This window comes from Dreissena polymorpha, chromosome 8 (genome assembly GCF_020536995.1).
Source record: "Dreissena polymorpha isolate Duluth1 chromosome 8, UMN_Dpol_1.0, whole genome shotgun sequence".
Taxonomy (NCBI): Eukaryota; Metazoa; Mollusca; class Bivalvia; order Myida; family Dreissenidae; genus Dreissena; species Dreissena polymorpha.
The window spans coordinates 106,795,965-106,823,101 of record NC_068362.1 but is presented as its reverse complement, the minus strand read 5'-3'; the positions used below and the strand labels follow the sequence as shown (position 1 = coordinate 106,823,101).

General features: G+C 33.1%; 2 long non-coding RNA genes across 2 annotated transcripts in view; both read right to left on the bottom strand.

The window, feature by feature from the left end:
* Positions 1-26,922, bottom strand: part of LOC127843233 (uncharacterized) — a 39,992-nt gene extending 13,070 nt beyond the window's left edge. The window contains exon 1 of the long non-coding RNA XR_008032151.1: positions 26,841-26,922. This is a non-coding gene — a long non-coding RNA (uncharacterized LOC127843233). The remainder of the gene's footprint in view (positions 1-26,840) is intronic.
* LOC127843227 (uncharacterized) lies at positions 293-23,469 on the bottom strand. The gene is made up of 2 exons (XR_008032144.1): positions 23,244-23,469; positions 293-1,062 (listed from the first exon to the last, which is right to left on the bottom strand). It is a non-coding gene; the product is annotated as an uncharacterized LOC127843227 (long non-coding RNA).
* Positions 26,923-27,137: the final 215 nt, after the last annotated feature.

Genomic DNA, 27,137 nt, shown 5'->3' with positions numbered 1-27,137 from the left:
GGTTGACAAAATAATGTAGGAGCGATTGTCCGGGTTGGCAAAATAATGTAGGAGCGACTGTCCGCCCTGTCAAAACATCGTAGGAGCGACTGTCCGCCCTGTCAAAACATCATAGGAGCGACTGTCCGCCCTGTCAAAACATCGTAGGAGCGACCGTCCGCCCTGTCAAATTTAGCGTAGGAGCGATTGTCTGTAGGAGCAATTGTCCGGATTCCAGGTTTTTCTATAGCTATATATAGACATATAAGGAAAAATGCCCCACCCCCTGGTGCCCATGTTTTTGAACCAACCGGAACCATTTTTGAACTTGCCCAAGATATCATTTTGACAAATCTTCTGACCAAGTTTCATGATGACGGACAATAAACCGGAACAATTTTTTAACTTGTCCAAGATTTCATTTGGAAAAATGTTCTGACCAAATTTCATGAAGTTTGGACAATTAATGTGGCCTCAAGATTGTTTACAAGGCAAATGTTGACGCCACACAACACGCACTCCACGACTGCCAAAAGGTGATCAAAAAAGCTCACCATTAGCACATTGTGCTCAGGTGAGCTAAAGGGCAAAAAGATAATCACTAGAAATTTGTTCCCACAAAAAATGGTTCTGGGCAACTTCCTAACCATGAACATGTTCAGTAGTGTGTCCTGCTTCATTAACACATACTTTCATCCTTAAATATGTTTTGCCATGCTTTGATCTGAATGTAAAAAGCGAATGTCCAGGTCTCTAGCGTGCGTATTGACAATAAATTGCTTTGGATCACTTCGTTCAGTATGTAACACTCAACCCTGATAGGCACAGTGATCTCAACTTGACAGTCTCCAACGTCAGCTTAGTCTGGTTCTGTTGTTGACGATGACTAACCACACTGAGTTGCTTTGTCTTCATACAATGCAGTGTTGAGAGAAGTATCATCCTCAGTTCTCAGTTATGGATTCATCCTCATTGAGCAGGAAACCATCCTCAAGCGCTGTTGGGGATGATTCATCATGTCGAGATGGCTTGTGCTTCTTCTGCACCCCATAACTCAGTCACTCCCTCCTGGGCATGGCCAAACTGAAAATACAAATGAGCATATCAGATGAACACCAAATAATATAAAATGTATCATATGCTATTCTCAATTTAGATAAAACAAGAGATGTGTTCATCAGAAACACAATGCCCCCTACTGCGCCGCAATTTGACCTTTGACCTTGAAGAATGACCTTGACCTTGAACTTCCACCACTCAAATGTGCGGATTCATGAGATACACATGCATGCCAAATATCAAGTTGCTATCTTCAATATTGCAAAAGTTATGGCCAACGTTAATTTTTTTTTCGGACGAACGGACAGACTGACATACTGACAGTTCAACTGCTATATGCCACCCTACCGGGGGCATAAAATATAAAGGCCTCATGGAATTTATAAAGAAGGCACATAAGCATGCAATTTATAATGTTTCATATGTGAATTCTTTTTCTTTCTATCAGCATTTTAACCATTTTAACCCAACAACATTCAGGCTGTTTAGTTGACTTGTTACTGCATAATGTAATAATGGCAATTTCTCCATAAGATATAACAGACTACTGCAGTTGACGGCCAGTTACCTTTAAAATAGGATTTATGTGTGTTACATGAATATTGTAACTTAAAAACTCTTCCATTATACAAAATTCCTTTTCTTGTAATAGAATGAGCTTGATTTTTATAAATTCATTGTCATATTTCAGCAAATGAACACAGAAAGACAATAAACAACCAATCCACCATTTACACCACACAATAACTGGTAATAAGACAAAATGCTGTCTTATTTCCAGGTATTGTGTGGTATTTAATATTACCTGAGCTAAGACACCTTATTAAATTATCTTCCTGTATTATAAATTGATCAACAAGCTCCTGTTTTAAATTAAATTCTTAGATTTAATATTCCTTGATCAATGGATTAAAATTAAATTATTAATTAAATTCTTATCTTAATTATTAAATGACTCTTGTTTCAAAACTAAATTTATAAATTAAATCATATATTAAATGATCAATTTATTAAAACTTTCCTTAACTTATAAAACTGAAGCACTTTTTTAATTAAGCACATTCTTCGATGATTTTAACTACACAAAATAAACAAACCATTATTTATACTAATTTACACAAAGTAAGATTGTGAATGAGAATGAAGTCAAATTATAAATGTTTAAATTATTATAAAAAGTTGATTTAATTGGGGAGGGCTAATCTCTTATCTGGCACCATACTGTGTCTGCCATTATAACTTTGATATACATCAAATGATATACATCACCATTCGGTGGACGGACGGACTGACCGACATGTACAAAAAATCTACCCCCTCTTCTTTGAAGGGGGCATTAATATGGGAAACCATAAAACTATTGAAATCAGACATTTGCTTATATATAAATGCATAATATATTATAGATTGATTATTAAATGAGGCATGTATTGATACGTCTTGCTAATTACAGCATTTAAACTTAGAGCAGATAATATAAAGATTTTTTAGAGAGTAAATTTTCCCCCCACAACTAAAATTTTGTACATAACATCTAACTGTATTTTTTTCTTTATCAATTGCGGATTTTAAAAATTCACTTAACTTTGTTAAAACAGAAAGAGCTTTCTCTTACATCATACATTCTCACAAGTCATATATTTGTACAAAATGCATAAACATATTTTTGGTGTTATTTTGATGCATTTGTATTGTGTATTTATTATTATGGTAGTTTGATGTTTAGCTGTATATGCTTATGTCACAAATAAACTCGCTGTTCTGTTCTGTTAATTTTATAATATTGGGATTTATTGTGCTCGAATCAAAGTCAGGGGAAGTCTACACTGTGTATTAGCAACCTGCTGTGTTGATCACTATCTTATTAGCTCAATACACAGGCACCTGGCTACTGTACTGGAAAAATTGGATTTACTGCCAAAATAACTGATTTCATTTATTGCTAAATTGTTGTGTACCTTAAAAAAACTTCAATAAATAGTAAACGCTCTACCATTGTCTTATATTTATACCGTTTGAAAAAGTTAATGACAATTATTGCAAGCGTCCGTTTTATTTACCATTATTATTTTAAATACGCGTTCAATGGCAAATAATACAGGTAAAATCATTATTTGATGTGGATATCAGTACAGTTAATAAATGTTAATAAATGTCTATATATTCTAAGCATAGCATACGCAACTGTATAATTCCGAACTAATATTATTTACTTAAATATGATCTAGCTAGAATCAACATCAACATGGATCAACATCACCGTTGTACTTTTTATTTAGTTTTCAGTAATCTGTCCTTGAAATAGAGGTAGCCTTATTAAAGACAGCGCTAAGTGTGAAAGTGGAGATTAAGAAATAAGATCTATTGCATCGCACTGGCGGTATAGCATGTAGTCTTAAATAAGACACATTTAAGACATGGATAAAATACAAATATGACACATATGAATCTTTCATTTCTTCAAAAAATAAGCACGTAGTCACATATAAATAAGACACATTTAAGACACAGAAACAATATGAATAAGACACATTTGAATCTTTCATTTCTTAAAAAAAGCATGTGAATCTTTAGAATACAATATAAAATAACATGTATTACTGACACATTATTCTCAAACAACATGTTTAATTAAAAAAATGTATCCGTACAATACTCAATATCCTTTTACAATGAATTTAACAAGTTTTCTTTAATGACCGATTCATCAAAGAAACACAAATTCCCAACCATTAACAACATGTTCAATTAAAAAAAAAATGTTTCCGTACAATACTCAATATCCTTAAAAAATATTGCTCAAAAATCTGTTTTACTATATAACGTCTGGCATTTTTACCTATGGCATTTTTACCTGTGGCATTTTTACCAATTTACCTCTGGCATTTTTAATGCTGGCATTTTTACCTCTGGCATTTTTACCGCACACCATATAAATGGGTATCAAAAAGTAAATTTCAGTAGCGGGAAAGATATAATAGCAAATTCAATAAGTATACTGTATTGATATGACAGAAATTAAAATTCAAGTATGAAATGTGTCCACTTTATCAAATTCTAGTATTTAAATGGGTCCAGTTAATAAAACTTCTTGTATTGAAATGGGTCCACATTCTCAATGTTGTCGTATACAAATGGGTATGCTTTAAAAAAAATCTTGTATCAAAATGGGTCTACTTTATCAGAGTTCCAGTATAAAAATGGGTCACATTTCGCAAGTCTCAGCGGAACACCCCCCCCCACCGGGTTTAATGTCTAGGTGTTTGTTACCCCTCACAGCAATTGCTAGGGAGGGGGGGGGGGGCTACATCTTGTTCGGATTACAATAATTTTAATGTATAAGTGGTCATTATTATCCCCACGCTTTTTGAAAAAAAGGTGGGGATATTGTGGTTATCTCCGCCGTCCGTCCGTCCGTCCGTCTGTCCGTCCGTCCTGGCCACTATCTCCTCCTACACTAAAAGCACTAGAACCTTGAAACTTACACACATGGTAGCTATGAGCATATGTGCGACCCTGCACTATTTGGAATTTTGATCTGACCCCTGGGTCAAAAGTTATAGCGGTTGGGGTGGGGCAGCGTCAGAAATTATCACTCATTTTTTTAGGTTATTTTACATTTACTTCTTTATTTCTACACCGATTCACTTCAAATTGATACTGGACCTCTCTTATGACAATACGGTCAATCTCAACCATGCATGGCCCCATTCCCAACCCTGGGGCGCCCCGCCCACATAGGCCACACCCACCAAAAATTTCCATTTACTATAATTTTTTAATTTCTACACGGATTCACTTCAAATTGATACTGAACTTTTGTTATGACATTAGGGTCAATCTCAACTATGCATGGCCCCAATCCCAACCCTGGGGCGCCCGCCCACATAGGCCACACCCACCAAAAAATTTCATTTACTATATTTTTTTCATTTCTACACGGATTCACTTCAAATTGATACTGAACTTCTCTTATGACATTAGGGTCAATCTCAACTATGCATGGCCCCATAACCAACCCTGGGGCCCCACCCACATAGACCACACCCACCCAAAATTGCCTTTACTATAATTTCTTCATTTCTACACCGATTCACTTCAAATTGATATTGAACTTCTCTTATGACAATACAGTCAATCTCAACTATGCATGGCCCCATTACCAACCCTGGGGCGCCCGCCCACATAGACCACACCCACCCAAAATTGCCTTTTACTATAATTTCTTCATTTCTACACCGATTCACATCAAATTGATACTGAACCTCTCCTATGACAATACGGTCAATCTCAACTATGCATGGCCCCATTACCAACCCTGGGGCCCCGCCCACATAGACCACACCCACCCAAAATTGCCTTTTACTATAACTTCTTCATTTCTTCACCAATTCACTTCTAATTGATACTGAACTTCTCTTATGACAATACGGTCAATCTCAGCTATGCATGGCCCCATTACCAACCATGGGGCACACCCTTGTCAAAAAAGTGAGCAAAATACGGTTATAACCCAGTTTTAAACTGGGTTTAACCCTGCGGTATTGGCACCGAGCTAAAAGCGAGTCTTTTAAACACACTTTTTGATTACCGACTTGGTTTTATCTGAGTTGAATCTTGGTTTAACTCGCTTAAAGCCAACATAGTGGTTTTTTTAACCGTCTTAAGTGGGTTTAAAGTGAGTTTTTTTCAGGCATCTGTGTTTAACTCTGCGGTATTTGCACTGTGCTAAAAGCGGGTTTTTCAGACACGCTTTTAGCTTACCGACTGGGTTTTTTAGCTTACCGACTTGGTTTTTTCTGAGTTAAATCTTGGTTTAACTCGCTTTAAACCAACATAGTGGGTTTTTTAACCATCTTAAGTGGGTTTAAATTGAGTATGATTTTCTACAAGTTGCTTTTGTGAGGTTTTTTAAACATGCTTAGACCAACATCTGTCTGTGGAGTTGGTTTTAAGTGGGTAAAAAGTGTGTTTTTTATGTGAGCTATAAGCAGGCTAAACACGGTTTTTAAGTGAGCGAAAAGTGAGCTGAAAGCACGCCTTTGTTAGATTTTTTCACAGTGAAAACATGCTTTTAACTCGCTTTAAACCTAGTTATTAACAGTATTTTATCTGTGAAAAAAACAAAAGCAATTTGTGGGTTTGGGTAAGTTGATTTTTGTGGGTTTTAACAGTGTTTTAGTGAGTTTTTTTAAGAAAGTAGGTTTTTTGTGGGATTTTGCAGTGTGAAAAAAAATAATTTTGGACTGATATGTTCTAGAAAAAATGGTTTTTGTGAAGCAATTACAACAGTTCATTATAAGCCCCATGTGGTTAAAAGGGAAAAAAACACAATGTGTACGAAAATTATGTTTATATGACAAAAATAGTACACCGCAAATTAATAAAAACAGATTATTTTTACAATACATTATACAATAATAGACATTTATGGAAGATTTTGAAGCAAAAGGTTGACCGCAATGGACCACTGCGGGTGGAGTATTTAGACCGCAGCTGCTGCAGAGACCTGGATCTCAGCTGTTGGAGGTACCTGAATCGCAGTGGAATGAGGAACCTGGATTTCAGCTTATGGAGGGACCTTGACGGCATACAGTGTTGGGACCTGCACAGCAGCGACTGGAGAGACCTTGACTGCTAGGGGACCTGGAAAGCAGCCAGTGCAGGGACCTAGACCTGATCTTGGCGGGTGGAGGGACCTGGAAAGCGGGCGCTGGAGCGACATGTAGTTGTACCATTGATGCTGCTTGTGTCCTTCTCCTCTTGAGCATCTCTTATGCCAGTTGATCTGCAAAGGATTAATACCATATCACTTTCAAAAGGGCAAGGCATTCTTCAAACATGTTGATTGGTTATGTTTTCGTTCCACTTAACTATGAAATATTGCTGTTATGGTAATCTTGTTGCTTTAATAATAATAAATTTAAGTTATTTGCTTGTTGTTTTTGTTTGTTTATTTTTGAAATTTTAATCCCGTGATCACATGTGACTTAGCACTTTTCATCAATTATTAAAAGAAATTGGGTTTGGTAGAAAATGCAGTTTGAAAATGTACCAAGATGCGTGGTCTCATTTGGCTGTGTGGTCTGGTGGCATTGTAAATGCAATAACCTGTATAGTTTACCTCTCAACAAATCGAGCTTTCTTGGTCAAGGACAGGGCGAGGTTTTCCCACTCTTGTTCCCCTCAAGTTTGCCAGCTTGTGCAGGGTAAAAACCAGGTTTAAAAGTCCATATATCAGGCAGGCGATGATGCACATTCTTTCCAAAGGATCTTCCCATCGATGTCAATTTTGCCTTGTGGCAAGAGTTTAACCTTCAAAATTAAAATATATAAGTTCTAATTAAGTATGAGGGAAAGAAATCCGTTCAGTAATAACCAGAAATAGATATAAATAAAATTTTAGATGACAATAACCATGAAACACAACCATAATTATTCACTGTACACAACATTTACACTATTTCATGAGTAAGTTTATCTATTTTTGCTTCAAAATGTGTTGTTTATCCTTTAAATTGCAATACAATAACTTATCCATTTACATTTCCCAGTGACAATACATAAATATGATAATGATCATAATTAATTCAATAAACTAAATAAAAAAGGGGTGAAGAAATGACAATACAAACCTGTTAAAACTGTTCTTCAGTATTCCAAAAACAACAACAGGCAGTTCAACCCCTTTCCAACCAACTTATTATTGATTTCCACATTGCAGTAAAAAACACATTGTTTTCATCACACAATACTTCATGCTGACAGAATTTCAAGACATTTTACACTACCATTATAAGTCTTTCACTTCTTTATATTAATGTTGCTGAATTAAATTTAGCTCAATATTCAATTGCTGACACCAGCTTGTTTTTCAAAAGTTGTTTTTTTTCAAAAAGATAACTTCCTCAGTGCAATAGCCAATCAAAAGCCTTATATCTTATTCCACACAGCCTTATCTCTAGGCAAACCCCATCAGTAGCCTTATCTGCCCCTTAATCAGTACCCTGTTTAGCTCTGAATGCCTGACAGATTGTTATCTGTTTATTGTTAGTGGTGTGAAATAAGGGTGTTTTTAGGTATTGTCTTGTTATTTTGTTGACAGTTTATGTAACACAGGTCATGTTTGGCATTTTATTATTTTATTGCAAATTAAGAAAATGGATATGATGGTATCATATGCAAATATCAAAATCTTGCATAACTTATGTACAAAAATAAATAGATTATTTCCAAAATAATGTTTCCAATACCATAATTATTTAAATATGCAGATTTAACAAGTAAATACTGTTTTAAACAAATATAAACAATCATATGAGATTTATTTTTAAAAATAAAAAATTAAGACATAAAACAATCATAAGATATTGTTAATAAAAACAAACATAAAGATAAAAATTCAAAGTGAAACACAAACTCTTTCATTTTCATGTATAAAACTAAGCTTGACCATTGTTATAGTTTTTGTCAGTGAAACTTGTTGTCCATCTGTGAACCTGTGATGTTCTGAAAGAGCCATTTTCATCCAATATTCCCTAAAAATTATGGGGAGCACACAAATGTACAATAGGGACAATGGCAAACAAGCTGTAAAAAAAGCCCCTTTACAATTGACTTGTTTTATTTATGGCTAAAAACATCAAACAAAGACCCAGTTGAAGAATTATTGTTTCATTGATGAGTTATATTAATAAACAAAAGACCAACTTGTTGAAAAGTGTGTTAAAGTGAGTCTTTAAGCCTCGTTGCAGCTCTCAACTTTTTTACAAAAAGACCAAGTTAAACTCGCTTAAACCCACTTCTGTTTATAAAAAGACCAACTTCTGTTGTAAAAGACTCGCTTATAAAACAAAAAGACACACTTAAACACACATAAACCAACTCATAAATAAAAAGGCTCACTTTTGACACACAAAAAACCGACTTCTTACAGAAAAAAACTCGCTTAAACACACATCTTCTTAAAATAACTAACTTTAAACTCAGTTAAGCACAGTTTAGCGCACATAAAACTCACTTTTATTAGCAAAAACCAACTTCTGCTAAGAAAAACTCAGAAAAAACACAGTTTTATGTTGGTTTAAGTGTGTTTTGGTATGAAAGTGGGTTATTTTTTGACAAGGGCACCTAGGTCAAACATTCGGCGTGGGGATACGCGTCGGCCTCTGCCGCGCCATTTCTAGTTTTATGTTATTTTCTATTGATGCAAAGAAATACTTAAATTACTTCCCAAAATGTATAATATATTATAACATTATTATTTTTTTGCAAGCATTCCCCACACATTTGGCAATGTCAATATGGTGAAATAATCAAAAATAATATTTTCATGATATTGTTGAAAACACAATAAGAATCTTTTATTGACATACCATATATATATATCGCTCAAATCAGCCAATGAAATAAATGAAGTGTCTTTATTTGTGTCTAGCCGCAGTAAATTTGATTGGACAGTCTGTCTTACAAAGGTCAGGTAAGGTGAAAAGCTGGCTTAGACAGCTTCCACAAGAAAGTACAATTGAAACATATACATGTAACTGTTAAGCATGTGCTAATTATAGCAAAAAACAAAACCTGCATATTTAATTGGCTCTGGAGATAATCTGTCTACTGGGGTCGGTTATGTCCCCCAATAGCTTATCTTATCAGTTAATTTATAAACTGCAGTGTGATAGCTCTTATAATGAGGTGAAGCAAAATGTCTATGTCACAAAAGAATGTTACTCTCAGTTGCAACTGGGCAGACATGTGGTCAATTACTCGAAAAAAAATCAATGAAATTAATGATTTTAACTTATTTTTTAACATGATTAATGTTTTTTTTCATTGATATATTATTAATTGGTAATCTCAACCAAAGTGATCAAATTGATTACAGATGTATTAATTCATGCATTTAAAAATATTTAGGCTTCTAGACCCTTTATCAACCACTGTTCATCTATAAAAAAAAATCCTATTCTTATTACGGGTGTCACGATACGCTCCCCTTCATTACTATACGTATCGCGGTACAGTGTGTACGATACAATATGTACCGGGATACGTATTGTCAGATGGAAACAACATACAAACCATTTTAAACCATTTTTTCAATTTTATTTAAAGACCTCTACATACATTCATTTCTTTAATTTGTAAAAAATGTAATTTTATTTTAAATTCATGATTACAAAATTTGTCATTTAAAATGTGATATGAGATGATATTGGGAGAATTTCCGTTAACATTGATCCAATTACTGTGCCACATATTTTATTGATTGCGCCAATGGAATCTTTCTTGCCGCGTATTGTAACAACATCCAAACATTAAAAGTTTACTTGGCGCGTTGGCGCATATGAAAAATGCTGTACCGTACCATACGCACTCGAAGGCGTATCATGCACTGTACTGAGAGGAGACTATTACGATATACCGTCCCACACAGTACCGTGACACCCTTAATTCTTATCCTATTAACTTGCACAAAAAAGAAAGATGCATAGTACTGCACGATTATTGCATTTGATGTTCATGGGCATTTGAAAAGTGCGGTCACTCATTCAACTTCTATCAGAAAGGAAAGAAAATGCCAGAGTCTCTCCACTGGTGCAGAAGTTGCATGAATTGCTTTTTCAAAATGTAACTTGTATACATTGGTTAACATGGTTCACTAAAATTGTCATGAAATCAATTATTTGACTGATTACTTAACTGTTCCCACACCTAATTAAGCTCCAACACTTATTTTTTTGCATAAATGCAGATCATCAATGCAATAGACTGTATTCGGAACTCCACTAATCGTTAGGTACAATAAACTTTTTACCATTATGACCCTAGTGTCACATGAATATTCTGGTACCGTACTTGCTTAGTTTGAACAAGACTATTTCCAAGCAATATAAGTCCAATACCGATGAAACTCCACCATTTTCAGCAATATTTCTAGTCTATTTGTTGCCATACCAATCAGAATTATTGACATTGGAACACAATGAATTTACATGCATAATCTCCATGTTGCCTTCTATCCATGTTTCAAGTTTCATGAAAAAATATGTAGAACTTTTAAAATTATCGCAGGATCCACTATTTTCAGCAATATTTCTAATCTATTTGTTGCCATAGCAACCAGAATTTTTGACGTAGGAACAAAATGAAATGACGTGCATAATCTCCATATTGCCATCTATCCATAATTTCAAGTTTCATGAAAAAATATGAAGAACTTTTAAAGTTATCACAGGATCCAGAAAAGTGTGACTGACTCAGACTGACAGACAGAGCAAAAACCATAAGTCCCCTCCATTTTCACCTGTAGGGGGAATAACAATACGCATTCCCGTGGATCTAGGTCAATTTTATTTGTAACTCATGTAAATTAGCCAAAAAACCAGTTGTAGGCAAGTTCCAAATAAGAACTATTGTTCAGACTTAATCCCTTGAAATACCCCTTGGACCGAGAGCTATCAGAGATCTACACCACTTGAGTAATTAACTACGTGATAAGTTGGCAAGTATCTGATGTTGTTAATGTGTCATTTGTCTTCATGAATTGAAATTGATTCTGCTTTTTGGTCAAAAGTAATCATAATCATAAAATAATAATGAGTAATGACCTCTTGTAGTGGTAATCTATAAAATTATTATTTAAGTAAAACAAAAGCTATAATTAATGATCAATCCATGAGTAATGAAAAAAGTAATCAATTAATAATCATGATGATAACAGATTAACAATTATGATTACCCCATGTCTGCTACTGGCAACTTATTGAAAATATAACCCCATTTCTCAGGTAAAAAGTTTTATCAACTCATCAAATAATTATGAAATGGTATTTGTACTAAATACTTCAGGTAAAAATGAAAGTTAGATTTAAAATTTGAGATTTGCACAACAGTAGATAGCAGCTTGTGCTTCAGTGATGTGAGAAACAAAGAAACTATTATCAAGCATGTGCAATACCCTTAATGTTTTGAAGCATATTTAATTTGCATGAAATGTACAACTCTTTTATCTTGAAATAATTAATGAGAAAATCAGAGCTTCCCTTGACATACTTTTTTGTATCTTCATCACACCCTAGGGTGAATTAAAAAGAGACAAAACAAAAACACAATTTCTGATAGAATATTGGAAATAGTGTCACAAAGCATTTGGAGATTCTCAGAATGTTCAAAAGAAATTGTAAATACATTTTAAATGTTTATTTATGGATTATGATGAACAATTTAATGATCAATATAAAAAGTGCTTATGAAATGCTGGGAACAAATTAAAATGAATGTTGCCTGATTGAAATCCCATTGTGTTTTTTCCAGAGACTATTTATCATCTTTGATGTGAGGTGTGAGCATTTAGAAGCCCTTAAATCAATTGAAAGTCTGTCACATTGAATCTTAAATTATGAGTCTGAATATTGAATTGTGTAAAAGGTCCCTTTTTGGGCTGGACTAAATGACTGCCAACTTATGACATTGAACAACAAGTTTTACTGTAAAGTGTCAAATGAGCAGTACAACAATTGGCCCAGTGACACCCCATTTGCACAAATATTTGTTTGGTACTTTTTCAATCATTTTTGACCCTAGCATTATAACTCCTTAGTAAACTCCTAACAACAAGTATCGTTGAAAACGATGGATGCTCCCCGATGATGCGCTTTGTCAATCTATGTGTTAATAACCACCTAAAAAAAATCTATTATTAGCCTCGGTGACCTTGACCTCAAATGACATCAAGCGTCATCAAAAGGTAGGTCTATATATGTAAGGTACCTGCATGCCAAATATGTAAGAGATCAGTAAAATATTGAAGGCGCTAAGAACAACTGTAACAAAAGTGTGACAGAAAAATATATAATTAGCCTCGGTGACCTTGACATTTACCCCAGTGACCTAAAAACTCATCAAAAGGTAGAGGTCCATGCAAGGTACCTACATGCCAAATATGAAAGAGATCGGTAAAGTAGTTAAGGCGGATGGCCCTATGAGAAACTGTAACAAAAGCGTGACGGAAAATCTATTATAAGCCTCGGTGACCTTGACCTTGAACCCAGTGACCTCAAACCTCATCAAAAGGTAGAGGTCCATGCAAGGTACCTACATGCCAAATATGAAAGAGATCAGTAAAGTAGTGAAGGCCCTATAAGAAACTGTAACAAAAGCGTGACAGAAAATCTATTATTAGGCCTCTGTGACCTTGACCTTGAACCCAGTGACCTAAAACCACATCAAAAGGTAGAGGTCCATGCAAGGTACCTTAGACATGCCAAATATGAAAGAGATCCGTAAAGTAGTGAAGGCCCTATGAGAAACTGTAACAAAAGCGTGACAGAAAATCTATTATTAGCCTCGGTGACCTTGACCTTGAACCCAGTGACCTCAAACCTCATCAAAAGGTAGAGGTCCATGCAAGGTACCTACATGCCAAATATGAAAGAGATCGGTAAAGTGTTGAAGGCGCTATGAGAAACCGTAACAAAAGTGTGACGGAAAGAAGTAAGGAAGGAAGGAAGGAAGGACAAACTGGCCACTATATGCTCCGCCAAAATTTTATTTCGGGCAGCATAAAAATATAACACTTGTTTAACCCTTTCCCACACAAAAGCAAAGTGGAAGTGGCTATGTGCAAACAGTATAACTTCAGAACAGCCTGTGAATAAAACGCAGGCTGTTCAGGTTTTATGCTGTTTGCTGCTCATCAGTATCTAAGGGTTGGAAATGAAGCCTTTAAAACTTGGATCTAGTAATAAAGGTCTTGAATTAAATATAACTTTCTAAGTGACTACAAATGCGTCAAAATACTACTTAGTATCTAAGGGGTAAAGGGATAAACAAAAAGTAAGGATTTGTAGTAAAAAACTAAGAAGATTGCCAGTAATATTACAAACAAATAAAACTATGTATTTAAAACTGATAATATTGTCTTTGTGAAATTAAGGCTTCCCAAGACATTCTTTATTTCGTTTTATAACAAGTATTATGAAGTCTAGCCAGTATGATGTTACATACATTGACAAATAAGCATAATCAATTGATAAACAAAAACCAACAATGTAGACACTTGTGTGCCTTTACACAAACAAATTGCTTTTTATATGTTGCCGATTCACAGTATGATATTTTGAACAAATGTTGTCAGCATTGAGTGATTTTTTCGGATTAATGAAAGCAACATTGTGTGAAGCAAATACATTTGTCGGCGTTTAATTGCTTTTAATTGATTCTGTAATAAAACTACATTGTACTTAAAAACTAAAAGAAGTTGCAGATTCACAGTTTGCTATTTTGAGTAAATTTTGCGGATTATGAATGCAACAATGTGTGAAGCAATTACATCTGTCGGTGTTTAATTGCTTTCACGGGAGGGTTTTTGTCCGCAGTTGCAGATTCACAGTTTGCTATTTTGATACATATTATTGTATGCCATTAACTAGTTAATTGTAATGATTAGCTGATTATTGGGCCTAAATTACCGAATCATTGACATATTTGACAATACAGTATGATTTATATATTGTCTGCAAAAATGCAATTGAAAACGTTACAGTCAAAGCTAAATTAAATAAGTAATTAATACAAATTATTTACATGCTAACGAATTGTTAGTTGTTAACAGAATTTTACTTTCATTTTCGCAAAGTTTTCAGAAACTTCCCGGAAAGCACGTTTTTTGCATGAATGAGCACTGTATCGTATTGCATTCAATCTTAATTTAAATTCACTTTTTTATAAATGGCCTCATTTTATGTGTTAATTGATGTTGTTATTATATTGGATTATCGGACATATATGCACATTAGAAAGCGGTATGTTTACATTTAATGGATACACATATCCTTTCAATATCACACCCCTGAAAACACAATACACAATACACACAATGGGTAATTTTATCGGATTAATGAATGCAACACTAAGTGTTTGTTTTACGGGAGGGTTTTTGTCTGGTCCCGTTTTTTCATGGGAGGGTTTTTGTCCTCCCCCGTTTTTTTCATGGGAGGGTTTTTGTCCGCCCATGTTTATTCATGGGAGGGTTTTCGTCCGCCCCCTATGAAAAAGACGGGAGGGTTTTTATCCGGGAGGGGTTTTGTCCGTATTCCAGATTTACCATGCCAACACATTGTTTAAATCAATTATTATAATACTTGTTTTCCTCAATAAAAAAACAACTTATTTCGTATTCATTTAAAATTAATAAAAAACCCTCAAATCTCAAGATTGTTTGACCTGGAGATAATAAGATATTTGTGTGGAGTGTGTCCTTCAGCTTATCAGTTACTGTGTTACTGATTGTAATCTAATAAACCGTGGGTGACTGTGCTCTCTAGGGGTCTAAGGTGACAAAATAAGATAAGACTGGATGCATGTATTTAAGAGGGCATAAGGCACTATTTGGATTTTTTATATTAATAAATGACTTAAATAAAAATGGAAACTAACAAACTAACAGCTCATAGATTATGGGCATTCAATAGTGGTGATATTATATTGTTAGTAAAAAACAACTGCATTAATTTATCAAAAAGAAACTTAACACATAAAATTGTCTATTTGGTATCTGAAAAATCTTTTCTTGCTGAAATTGTGATGTACACACCATCAATGCATTTGGTTACGTAATATCCCATATTTCTACGAATTCACTGATGGTATTGACACAACTTACATGTAACCGTAACAATAATAAATATTAATAATAATTATACTGCGAAAAAGTTTCCACCGTAGATTTTCATTTTCAAGTAATTGATCGCCTGATAATAAAGGCCAATTTGGTGCAGTCACACCAGCAACCAGTATTCGATTTCCATTCTGAGACCAGGGTCCATGTAAATTGTTTCGGTGGTGACAATACAATATAGGTGGAGCTTAAATTAGGTACTCTGGTTGATCCACATGGCACATGACCATGTCAACTTTAAAATATGTTTTTCAGTGAGTCAGAGATTAATGCATAGAATTAAGCTCTTAATATTGAAAATTCTTCCCACATTTTGAGTCTTAACTGCAGGAGCTCCAGGTCAACACATTGTCATAAACATGATAATACATATTCATCATCACACACTGTCATGTAATTATTCAGGTGAGGAAGGAACTAAGAAATAAAATATATGCACACATGCAGACATTTGTTCACAACCTGTGGCTTTCAAGCCTAAAAGATGCAGCAGACGTAAACATCCTCAGGTGTGAAAAATGATGTTCAATAAATTTAAAATAATCTACAGTAGATACACTTGATTAACCACACAGACGAAATCTACAGTACTGTAACGACACTGAATTGCACTTAAGTATGTGAATAATTTCATCATTGTTCAATTAATGGATTTTTTTCAACATTTGACCAACAAAATTTTTGTTGTAGTAAATACATTCAATACCAACAACAAAAAATCAATTATAAAAGTGGATAACATTCATTAACCCTTTCAGTGCAGGAACCGAATTTTAAAGGCCTATGCAAAACGTGGTGTCTCATCAGGATCCAAACTGTTTGCTATTCTGATAGTATTCTTTGAAAAAAATCAAAGAAAATGCTAATTTTAGAAATTCAGCAGACAACATTTTAGCAGACGACAAATTTCCCAGCATGCAAAGGGTTAAGGGGGAAGGGGATATATTTTTGCCCAAATTTCAAGTTCCGAAAGGCAGCAAACAGTCAAATCCATTTCATCAAAACAGAAAGTGACACAAGAACGCCTATTTGTGTCAGTGTCATAACATAGCGCTAAGGCAACATGCATTGAAAATAAAACCAAAGACAAGGCCAGCTTCTTCACTTGTGAAACTATTGCCCTTGATCTTCCCCCCGGAAGCGAGACAATTCACCCCCAAGACAATTCACCCCGAGGAGACAATTCACCCCCTAGACAATTCACCCCTGCTCCCTAGACAATTTTTTTGGATCTTTTGCTGTTTGTTTAGGATTTAGTAATTACAAATATCTGTTTTCTAAGGATAGTTATTTGTATTCTTTTTTATTTTTATGAAGTTCTAATAAAAGCATATTAAGATGTTCTCAGAATTTCTTTCTTTTTTTCATAAAATTACTTGCAATTGAAACATAACTGTGCTTTTAATCTATTGATGTTTGTTTTTGTTATTAACAATATCTTATTATAACACTCTATTATGTGAATTGGGAATAAGACATCAAACTGGGAATCATGGACATCATTTTGGTGATTTTCTCAAACAAAACTATTCATTTCATGATCTACATATATTTTTGTAATACATTATCTATAATTTAAGCTTAATAAGAAATTTTCCATGACTTTTTCATTAACAGTGATTGAATTTGTTTCATTTAAAGTGTATTTTGAAACCGTGTCCATGCGCGGCATGGACACAGTTTCATTTCATGAGGATTTTTTGTTTAAATTAATAAAAAATCAAGTTTTGAAGTAAAATCAATTTAAATGATGCTATTATATATGCAAGTATATGTTTTAATTATAATTTGTAAAACTAGATAAATGCAACATATAAAACTGCATATTATGCACTTTTGATAAAACACAATTTAATCCCAAATTGATGTCTTATTCCCAATTCACATAATACGGTGTTTTATTAACAATATCTTATTATTGTTTTTATGTCATTAAATAATTTATTATGTGTTTATGTTTTATTTAAGATTGATTTTATTCATTAAAACAGTTTATATTTGTAAAAAGTGTATAAATAAATAATAATGGTATTGGATACATTATTTGGAAATAATCTAATTGTTTTATTTGATAAGTTATGCAAGATTTCGAAATTTTTATAAAATTACTATATTTATTTTTAAATGGGAAATATAATAATAAAATATTTGTCACATAATCAGTCAACAAAGTAACAACACCTAAAAAACAACCTTTTTTACACCCATAAAGGTATCAATAAACAGATAATCTGTCAGGCATTTAGAGCTGATGAGGGTACTGATTATCTAATGGTAGATAAGGCTATTACTGATTGGGGTTGCTTAGAGATAAGGCTGTAGTATGGAATGAGTTAACATACTGTATGATTGAAGTGGACTTGAATTGAGTACAATTTCTGTAAAAAGTACATTACATTTCAAAACATTTTTAAGAGGAGCATACTAGTGGTATTATAGTAGATTTAATAAATCATGAGGTATTCGTGTATAAGTAGCATTTAAAAAAATTATAACATAAAATGGTGTGAATTTTATACTGGCTTTGAAATGAATACTGATAATTGCAGACTAAAATATGTTTCAATACACAACATTACAAAACACAACTTCTATCACTAATCCTTCAATGAGAGAAAATCCAACAACTTAATGGATAATAAGAATAAAAATAATAATTCTTTTAATGAAACACTTTTGTTTATAGGCAGTTAAATAAAAATAATAATCAAAATATCAGGTGAACAACAATGGAATTTTTTAATACAATACCAGGTCTTAGAATTGCCCAGCCCAACATAATTATTTGTCAATGTGTGTAACTGAAGTCTTTGTTTATCTGTGTTGACACTTTGATAAAGCCTTGTCAGGTGTGTGAATGCTTATCATGTACCATCATGTAACTCTAATGGAACTCAAAACTCCCCATTTTTCTCATGTAACTGCGGCGTGCGTCAGGGAGAAAATTTATCGCCCATCCTCTTTTCCCTTTTCCTAAATGACCTTGGGAATTACTTTGAATCTAAAGGCCACCATGGTACAGAACTTACAAATCCAGAAAACGATATTGCTACTTTTCTCAAAATAATTGTACTATTATATGCAGACGACACAGTCTTAATTGCTGAAAATGCCCAAACACTACAAAACTGTCTGAATGACTTTGCTGATTACTGTAAAACATGGAAGTTAAATATAAATAAGGATAAAACAAAAGTAATTATTTTCGGATCAAGGCAAAATAGAAACTTCTCTTTTAAAATAGACAACACGTCTCTAGAAATTGTTAACTCATACAAATATCTAGGTGTTTTTTTAGCAAAATCTGGTAGCTTCCTAACTGCAAAGAAACATCTTGCACAACAAGCAAGGAAAGCAATGCACCTACTCTATTCAAGAATTAATAACCTTAATTTACCAATATATCTGATATTAAAACTTTTTGATAACACTATCCTGCCAATATTAACATATTCAGCAGAGGTTTGGGGCTATGAAAGCATTGATTTACTAGAGAAAATACACAATGAATTTCTGAGAAAAATTTTCAATCTAAGAAAAAGCTCCCCACTTTATATGATATACGCAGAATTCGGAAGATACCTCATAGATCTCACTATAAAATGCAGAATGATTGCATACTGGAATATATTAATAACTGGGAAACCGGATAAATTAGCATATCTCATATATAAATACATGTTAAACCTTCCTAACTTTGAATCTAAATGGATAAATTATGTAAAAAAAATCTTCACACAAACTGGCAGAAATTACATATGGCTAAATCAAGATCAAATCCAAAATAAAAATATAAAGTACACTATAAAGGGCATATTACTTAATCAATACCAGCAAACCTGGCATACCTCACTTCAAAACTCAACAAAAGGCTTAAACTATTCAATATTTAAGGATAAGATTGAATTAGAGAAATATTTAATCACACTAACTAAATATGAATCATCTTTATTTATTAAACTTAAAACTGGTAATCACTTTTTCCCAAATGAGACAGGTAGATGGACCAATCAAGACATAAATGAGAGAACATGCCCTCATTGTACATGCAGAGATGTGGCGGATGAATTTCACTACATGCTTATATGTCCCTTTTTTAATGAACATAGAAGGAAGTTTATAAAAAATACTACTACTGTAGAACAAATACGCTAAAATTTAAAGAATTGTTGACAACAAGGTCCTTAAAGGATTTAAAAAAATTATGTAAATTCATATAAGTATTATTTCAAACATTAACCCGCTGATAAGTTTAACTTGGTGTATATGTTAAATTATGTTTGTTATCTTTTATGTATTTCAACAATTAAACCTCATAAGACTAATTCATATCCACAAAAAATATTACTTTAAACGCTAACACGTTGATAAATTTATTTATATAGAGAACAAAATCATGTCTAATGCAGTACTTTTTGCATTTCGTCTCAATCAATCAATTAATATTTTATAAGATGAATTAATCATCTTACATATTGGTATTACTACATCATAGTTCATGTTGAATACCTAACTTCATTCACTACGCATGTTTAAAATATTTTTACGCATGTTTTTTCAATCTGGCAACAAATATCAATGTCACAAATTTGAAATTACTGATTTACTCATAAATGTTGTTAGCAAATTGTGATTTATATTTTAAACCTTGCACTAGCCAAATTATATGCAATGTACATGTATGTTTGTATCTCAAGCTTATTGTTAACCTTGCTGGAATATGTTTTTTAATCAATGACACTTGACACTTATTACTTATTGCAGCACTTCTACTCATCCCCCCTCTCCATCACCCATCCATGCCTTTCACCATTGATTTCATGTGCCATGTGTAAACTTACACAACTTCACAAATACATGTACAGTAAAGTACTTTTTGTCATGCAATCTCACTACTGCAGGTCAAATCGACACAATTTAGTACATGATTATATAAAGCTACTTGCTGAAACAATAACATAAAGTCCTTTACTTACGAATCACATGGTCACTAACACAGGACAAACATGGGCATGGTTAATCTGGCCTGACACAACATCTGTCATTCATATGTCACGTGAATGGGTCACTTCACATTTGATCATTACTTAATTTAAACACACCAATTAATCCTAAGTAGAATTACATTAACAGACAATTTCGGTCTACAAAATGTAAATCTATACGTCACTTTTGAAAGTTTAGTTAATATGCGATCTATAAATGAAACACTCTCCACGATTATTCTACAGAGGAAACAGTGAAAACACAAACAATACGCACATTTCTGACCTAATTCCAGGGTTTACAAACAGATCAGCGAAGCGCTGCAGACAAAAATAAATTAACCAATCAAATTCACCGGGTTTTAAATAGAACCGAATGGAAAAACCATAACTATAGTCTGCATCAGTAATCCATGTAAACAAACAGGTTATTCAGGCCAAAGGAATAAAAAATGTTTATTTCTCAGGTCAACATCATCATTCCCCCACTCAATTCAAATGTATGTCTCATATCTTTTTTCATCTCCACTTCTCTTTCTCTTTTCTATTTTCTATGTAAAGTTTAACACCATGTCACAATTGTTAATAACTCTTTGTAAAAGATGCATTGTCACTGTATACTCATGTGTCACAATATTTGTGATTTGAGCTTAATAAAGGTTATGTTGTTGTTGTTGCTTGATTGTAATACCCATTAATAGCACGCTTCCAACTAGATTAACTTTCCTTTCTTTAATTAAGGTTTTCTTATCAATTAAACCATAATATTTTATTAAATTAATTATCCCATCTAACATGAATAAATAAGTAATTGTCATAATGTAAAATTCTAAAAATTAAATGAAACTAATTAATCAACTTCAATATTTGACAAAGTTCTCAAATAATAAAATAGCAGTTAACCTAATAATATTATTTCAGTCTTCACGATAGTTCATTTTATCCACTAGCCATTCGGGCTACTGGAATGGTAAAGACAAGTAGCCCAGCAGCAAAATTACTAGCCCAAAGTAAATTTGTTAAAATATACACCCTGATAAAGGGTTTCATCTTTCAATAGCAGTTAATCTATTAAAAGTAAAATTGTATCCAGGGTATGTTAACTGTAAAGCCTATTGCAAAAACAATTGCAACACAATATAACAAGTCAATGTAATTATGTCCTTTATTAATTATAAGTATTTAACATGTGATAAACAACTTCTTCGTTCATCTAATCATCACTGCAATCCTGGAGATCCTCTTAGTCAGAAACCATATCCTGTAAAACAAGCAACCTGATAGTTATTTTCCAGAAGTTTACTTGACAAGTGAAGGCATAGATGGCATACTTTTATCATACATGTTGACTTTTTTCTTATGCTGTGTTTTTAAGCGTAGCTTATTAAACTCTGTCTTACAGAAGTAGTTTCTTCTTCATCACTGATTTTTTACCACTTTTCTTGAAATTCACGTTTCCGTGATTTTTCATAGTCATTTGTTGACTACGATCAGAAGTGGGCAGTTTCTTGCCAGGCTTCACTCCAGCTACGTATTTAAGCATTATGCAGCCTTATGCACGTAGGGACTTACAACTTTGGAAATAAACACACAAACAAGGTTACAAAGTAAAACGATGTTTATTCGGGAAATGCAAGCCGCGTACGTCGATAAGTTTACTTCAGCAGAAAAACACATCAGCATGACGTGTGCCACTAGTAAATAACCAGTCTAAATTGTTCACCACGTGGCCTGTGTTACGCCTCGAAAATGACCGTTGAATGTATGGACCAATCGGAACGCGTTTAAATCTCGTATTTTAGGCGAAGTTGAACGAAGTTCTGTCGGAAATCTTCGAGAAGTACTCACAAAATAATGACTTTTATCACACTTAAAAATGAAACAATATTGATACACGGAATTTCTACTGGCCCGACGGGCGTACAATATGGCAATTTTAATAGGCCCGAGCTATAATTTACACGCCCAGGCCAACGGGCGTGCGCTTATTTCGCAGACTGTTATTTAAATCCAATGCACAAATATTATAAATACAAAATACTTAATTTGTTTCAATTTTAATTGTTGTAACACAGTTTATAGAAAAATAACATTGGTTGGATTGCATTTGACAAAAAACACTATTTCATCTTTCATTTACATACTACATTTATTATCTTCACATCAAAATTGTGCTACAAAGTCAAAATTATAACCCCAAACATCTGTTCACAACTTATTTTTAAATATGACAAAAGCAAATGACAATACAATATGATATAAAAAATATGGCAGTGAATTGTCTTGGGGGTGTATTGTCCAAGGAAATCAAATTCTGGAGTGAATTGTCCAGGGGATGAATTGTCTTGGGGGTGAATTGTCTGACACCCTTTCCCCCACCCACCTACTTTTTAATGAAAAATTGAGAAATTTTACCCATTTCATGGTATGCAAAGTACATTCAAACAGAATGCAATTCTAGTTTTGGCTACATTACTCATTAATTTCAACCATGTGCTGTGCTTATTTACCTACAAGTCTTTAGATTTTTCACAATTTACCTTTAAAGTTCTGTTCTGTTTCTGCAGCGTGAAATATTGACCTTCGCAAAAACCTCCTTTTTGGAGATCCAAAATATCCTTGCAAGGGAGCTGTCGCTAGTTTCAATGTTTTTTTTTAAACAATATTTTGAGACATTCTTTCTTAAACCTAACACAAGAAATACCTTTTATAAATTCCTAATCGATTTTTAAAGACCATAGGTTACCCATACCCTAAAGATATGTAATTTTTCCCCCTTCACTGATATGTGCTCGGTACGACTAAAGAGCGTATATGTCTATGTAGTGTCTATCGCAACCGTTGTTTATTTTTGGTGTTTTCACTTCATATACACTTATATTTGTTAATGCAGCATCAACATACTACAACAATATCCCGGAAAGAGAAAAATAATGCATTTGAATATCAACCGTAGTTTCGTTTTGACAACTGACGACATACAAGATTCGATTTACGAAGTGAATCTAAATCTAGTTTTAGTGCAGATTCGTTCATACGACACAAATACACTTTTTTGTTTTACGGATCATTTCGGATTAGAGGACTGGGTGAGTCATGTAAAATATCGATTATAATATATACTTTTTATAAACAACTGGCAGCAAGATAAGTTGCAGATAATTCGTCAGTAACCACATTTAAACTAACTCTTTTGACCTGTTAATTATGTTCAGCTCAATTCAACAGTGAAACATGCCCATAATATCACTTTAATTGTTAATTTGGAATTGTAATAATAAACCATATGTCACCTAATCAGTCAAGAAAGTAACAATACCTGAAAACACCATATCCTATTTCCCACCCCTAAAATTACAATAAACAGCTAATCTGTCAGTCATTCAGAGCTGATGAGGGTACTGATAATCGAGGGGTAGATAAGGCTATTACTGATAGGGGTTGCCTAGAAATAAGGCTGTAGAATGGAATACTTAAATAAATATTTTAATTTGTCATGCTTTACAATTTAATATTTAATTAATTAATGTAGAACTGTAACTCATGTTCAAATTTTAATAATGCTGGGCAATTTTATTAAATTATTAATTAAATACACATTTGATTCTGTAAAATTGTATTATGACTGATTATTATTGTAAAATTAATAATCTTTGCGTACAAAAATGTTTCAATACATGTAGGTATGATAATCATATATACTCGGTTTATATGATACTAAGCTATACGTATTTGTACTCACGTTAACATTATTGTTATACGTTTTTTACTTATAATTGTGTGCGCAATAAGTTTTCCATAGGTAACGGGATCTTCATTAATAGTTTTATGACAAATATTAAATTCTTAATAATTCATAGTTCTATCAGTCTTTATGTCCTATTCATTAAATTACAATATTAGTGTACATATTGTAAATCTTTGATAATGTGTGTAAATATTGAAATAAATATTAAAATAAAAGTATATAGATGTATGTCTACTTGTGTACATATTGTACAGCTTTGATACTGTATGTAAATATTGAAATAAATATTAAAATAAAAGTATATAGATGAATGTCTACTTGTGTACATGATAAAGCTTTGACAATGTGTGTTTCAAATATTTTAATAAAAATAATAGTTTAAAAAATATATTTTAAAAAGTACTTTTACTGTCTGTTATAATGTGCCGATAATTTAACCTGGTGTAAACACAATTTGTTAAAAAAAATGTGTTATTTTGTGAAAATATTGCAATAAAAAGTATTGAACTAAACTCTGAAAGTATTTCTCATTTGTGTTTATGCATAAATAACTCATTCAGAACCCATCAACACATCAAAAGTTTCACTACCGTGCGAGTTGACTTTTAGGTACGAGTTGACTTCCGTGCGAGTTGACCAAACAACGTGCGAGTTGACTACCGTGCGAGTTGACTAAGGTACGAGTTGACTGTAAACCTTGTATTGTGGAGTCGTCGTGGTTATTGTTGGTTGTGTGTAGCCTAAAAACAATGTTCATATTCGCGAACATGACTTTAGAGTTCGAAACATGATAATGGCTAGAGAATTGATCTATTTATGTTAACAGTCTTAATTATATTTTACATTAAACTGTAATTTGTTGATAAAAACATTGCAGAAAAAGCATCAATATTGCAAATATTCGATCATATTCGCTCGTTTCGTTCATATTCGCGAAAATGAGTCATATACGCATTATAGACGGACCCAAAATTTCGAGCAAAAAACTTCAAAAACTGTTAAACGGGAATAAACAACACACTAATACAATTCCGAATGACAATAAGTATGTTTCCAATGTTATTGTCTTTCTGGATTGTATTTATCATCACAAAAATGGATAAAAGCAACGTTTGGATTATCAAAAGGTAAATGTAATATATTTTCGAGATAAGTCACTTTATTATTTATACAGTCTTTCAAAATTATAGAACGTTTTAAATTCATCTTTCCAGAAATAGCAATATGTGGGTCTAATCTCTTTCAAAAAGATATTTTATTCAACGTAACGTACCGAGTTAAGAAAATTCAAAAATTATAAATTGATTCTGACACCTTAAAATTAAAACATCAATTATTTAATAAAGTTTGGTGTCTTTTACTCTTTATACAATAGAATGTATTGCAATGGGTATCAACTGTTTATTGAAGTCAGATCCCCCCTCCCTTCTCTGGTCAAACACCCATTGGAGTTCTTTATAAATTGGAGTTAGACGGGGATCCCCCGTCAAACTCCCATTGGAGTTTAATTTAAATGGGAGTTTGCCGGGGTCCCCCGTGAAAACCCCGTTGGAGTTTAATGGATATGGGAGTTTCACGGGATCCCCCGTCAAAACCCCACGGGGGAAGAAAATCTACAAACACTTTATTTTCTTATTAAAGTACATATTTCTTACAATTATAACTTAAACATGTGTATTTGTAAACATTGAAACAGAAAACAAAGCATAATATTTAAATTACATTTTTTGTAAAATATAGGTAAAATTCTCCCGTCTGGAAAAATCTCCCGTTGGAAAATTGCAATTCTTAACGGGGGAGCCAAAACCCCGTTGGGATCCAACGGGGGATGGCAACTTTATCATCAAATAACTCTACTTTCCAAAAACATTTTTACTCTTTTTTTTCAATTATATGTATGTACTCAATGCCCCCTACAAATATGCAAAATTTCATAACAATTGTTCAATAAATAAAAAAAATAAGTTTGCAAATAATCTGGATTTGCAAACTTAATCTGGATACTGTTACAATTGGAAATACGGAAAATGTAAAACACGATAACCACAGAAAATACATGAATCTGGGGCTACGACATTGACCCTGTCAATGCAAAAGTACTTTGTTTAATTTAGCTCCTATAATAGTACTACACCTTTAAGTGAGTCAGTATTTCTACATTTACTTTCATCTTTGAAAATCAATCGGAAAACTTTGCGATATTGAATGTTTGCAAACACAAGAACCTTTTTCCTTTCAGGTATGCCTATTCCAGATATGGTATGCGATTACAAATGTAAATACTAATCGATCATCATTAAGTTCTTACAATTATTTAATGATCATAAAAAAACTCTTTAGAATGTAATATTTTTAATGTATTTCAATTTAATATTGTTAACTCACTTACCTAAGGCGATGAAAAACGAGGACATCAATATTGATAACACATGGTCGTCTACATTCAAATAACACTTTATTAGTAACCCAATCTGCCGTTCCAAATGAACATGCATATTTGTGATAACGTTTTCACAATGTTCTGGGTCAAATCTCGTCGCACAGTCGTGATAAAATGGTAATCTAATCAATTAATCGGAATAAAGTTTTCGTTTGTATGCAGTGTATGTTAGAAAACGTTTATTTAAAAGTTATCTCCGTTTTTTATCAACAACAGAACACAATCCAATCATCCCGATTACAAAAC